We start from the raw sequence: 3,382 nt of genomic DNA on the forward strand, positions 1-3,382 counted from the left end.
GCTAGCCCAAGGTTACCTTTTGATGCCCTGTCAACTCTCAGTTTGATAAATCCTTCCCCTGGAGTAGTGAAATGGTCCAGAGATGTCATACCCACTCTGCATCTTTCCCAGGCAGAAGGAGCAATTATTTCTGGTGATAAATTAAGAATTCATGCTTCTTGTGAGGGTACCTGCCAATCCTCTTGATATCATTGTTGGGCTAAGATCGTTTCTCTGATGTTTTGAATGATTCCTTCCCAGAATTTTCCTTGAGTTGAGGATTGATTCTTGAAAATGCAACGATTCCACTCCTTCCATATGGCCCATAAGTTTAGTCCTAAGGCCAATCCCCAAGCTCTATTTACCATCAGGCTGGATAATATGTGGCTTCTCCAGAGAATAATTGTTTCCTGAATATTGTGGTGATCCCGATCCATTCTTCCAAAGACACCTTGCATCTGCCTCCATTTATGTTCTGCAAACAAGCACGTATTGAGCATGTGTTCGAGGTCTTCACTGTGTTGTTGGCAAAGCCAGCAGAACGAGGGTCCATGGAATCCCCTTTTCTGGAGTTGATCCCATGTTAGGATACATCCTTTACTTACCAACCACAAGAAGTGGGTCACCTTCGGCCACCATCCTCCCTTCCATATTTTTTTCCATATTATACTTTGTCCTTCCTAGGCTTGCCTCGTTTGCAGATCATATGCCTCTTTTATGGTAAAATTTCCTTTTGTAGTATGTCCCCATATTAGTATATCAGGGCCATTTAGGATAGTTAGTTTTCTAGATCTCAGTTCTTTATCTAGCTGGTTCCATTGTTCAGTCTCAATGGCTTGAGGCCAATCGTCTTTCTTCTTCCATATTCTCCATCCTCCCTCCCCTTGTTCTTCTTTCCAGAATTGCTCGACCAAATGGATGTTCCTATCTTTGGTATATGTGAGTATATCTCTTAGATCCTTCCTTTCACTTAGTCACTCTCTTTGCTACCAAGAGTCATGCCAGAATTTTGCTACTTTGTCGTTATGAATTTCCCAGAAGGCGTGTTGATGAATGAGGTTCCTGTTTTGGGCGGCCAAGTTCCAAATTGCCGAACCTTTAGGAGGGTCCCTGTAGCAGAGAATGTCTTCAGTTCTCCCCAGCATGTTATATTTTCTTGTCCATATTTGTTTCCAGAGGTCCAACCCTCCGCCTATCCATCTCCACCATAATTTTTCTCCCATAACTTGGTTCAAAATGTAAGGGTCTCTGAGGCCTAGTCCTTTGTCCATTTTCTGTTTCACAAGGCCCTACCACGAGACCAGAGCCCATTTCCTGACTTGTTGTGCCCTGCCCCAAAGAAATTTTTTAAAGATGTCAACCATTTTAGAGCATGTCTTCTTTGGGGCAGCCATTCCAGAGAGTTGATATATTGGGAGAGATTGAAGCACGACTTTGAGGAGGATTGTCCTGCCCACTAAGTTGAGGGATCTGAAGGCCCAGCTACTTAGCTTTCCTTGAAGCTTTTAGAGAAGAGTTTTCCAGCAAGAAGTTTTCAAAGAGTTCTCAGATAGGGGAATTCCTAAGTATTTAGCAAAGGAGGGAGCCAATGCCAAAACCTAGGACCCGGGCAAGGTATGCTCGTACATTCCCCTGGGTGTTAAAAAGAAGATACATGATTTATCCTTGTTTATCATTGTCCCAAAAGCCTCCATAAAGGTGAGCAGGATCTCTTTTATTTGACAAGATTCTCTCAAGGATACCTGACAGAAGAGCATGATATCATCTACGAATTGTTGATGGGTGATGGCCAGGTCATTGCCCTAGATTCTCAGACCCCGAAGCCTTGACTCCCAAACTTCATTTTTGATATAACGACCCAGCCCTTCTACCACAAGGATAAAGAGGAAAGGGGATATAGGGTCACCCTATCTTAAGCCGTGGGTTGGGTTGAAGGTAGGGATGGGAGACCCATTCAACATGATGGAGAAAATAGGGGAAGATATCATGGCATAAATCCAGTTTATCCATCTTTGATCGAATCCAAAAGCTTTGAAGATTTTATTGAGGTAAGCCCAGCTAAGCCGGTCATAGGCCTTTGATAGATCCAACTTAATCATCATCCCTGCAAGCTTTCTCGTCTTTAGCGAATGCATTATTTCTTGAGAAGCTACAAACCCATCTAGGATTTGTCTTCCCTCTACAAATCTAGTTTTCTCCTGTGAAATGAGATTGGGGAGCAAAGGTTTAAGACACTTTACAATAATCGTAGCAATGATTTTGTATATAACATTACATAAGGAAATGGGATGAAACCCATGTGGATCTTTAGATTTCGAATTTTTAGGAATGAGATCAATGAAATTGGTGTTTAAACTAGGGCATACCTTTTGATTGTGTTGTGATTCCTCCACGACCTCCAAAATGTCTTGTCCAATGAAGCTCTATGCAACTTGGAAGAAATTTGTTGTGAATCCATCGGGGCTAGGGCCCTTACTTTTTTTCATTCCTTTCACTACCTCTTCGACTTCATCCATTGTGGTTGCTCGCATCAGGGCTAGATTCTACTCTCAAGATACCAATTGAGGGATAATGTTTGTAATCCTTTGGATGGCTTCAGATTAGTGCTCCAGTGGTTCTATAAGGAGGTCCTTAAAATGGTTCACTAGTAGCTCCTCCATTTCCTCATGTTGGACCCTGTGATTCCCCTCCACATATTTCAAAGAGTATATTCTATTATGCTGCCTATGTTGGACCATGGCTTTGTGAAAGAAGCAAGTATTTCGCTCACCTTCCCGTAGCAAGTTCACCCTTGATTTATGCTTCCAAAGAATTTCCTCTTGTTTTCTTTGTTCCTCCAACTAGTTGATTAATTTCCCTTCTTCTTTCACTAGGTTATCTAATCTTCCTTCTTGAATAATTTGTTGTTGCAGATCTCCCATTCTCTTACTTAACTATTGTTGAACATTCAAAATATGGCCAAATTCTTCCTTGTTCCATTTTCGAATTTTGTGTTTGAGTTCCTTCAACTTTAGTTGGAAGGTGTGCATGTAGTTCCTCCCTTGCTCTTCACTTTTCCTCCACCATTCCTCATTTTTTTTTAGGAGATCGGGGTTTCTTAACCAGAAATCCTCAAATTAGAATGGGTGATTCTTAGGTTGCACCTTCAAATATAGTTCCAGTCTTATCGGCTAGTGGTATGATGCCATGCGTGGGAGTATCGAGGCTTCCATGACTATGTCCCTGCTTATGGATTGTTATGAAATCAAGTATCTGTCTAGGCGAGAGGTGATCTGGTGGCTTCCTCCCCTCCTATTATTCCAAGTATAAACTCCATTTATCGTTGGTAAATCTACTAAGTGGAGCTCCGCTATGAGGTTTCCAAAGACTTCCATATCATCTTCTGTTCTTCTCATTCCTCCCT

This window comes from Pinus tabuliformis, chromosome 3_2 (assembly GCF_031772625.1).
Source record: "Pinus tabuliformis cultivar Carrire ecotype Pingquan chromosome 3_2, CPIR1, whole genome shotgun sequence".
Lineage (NCBI taxonomy): Eukaryota > Viridiplantae > Streptophyta > Pinopsida > Pinales > Pinaceae > Pinus > Pinus tabuliformis.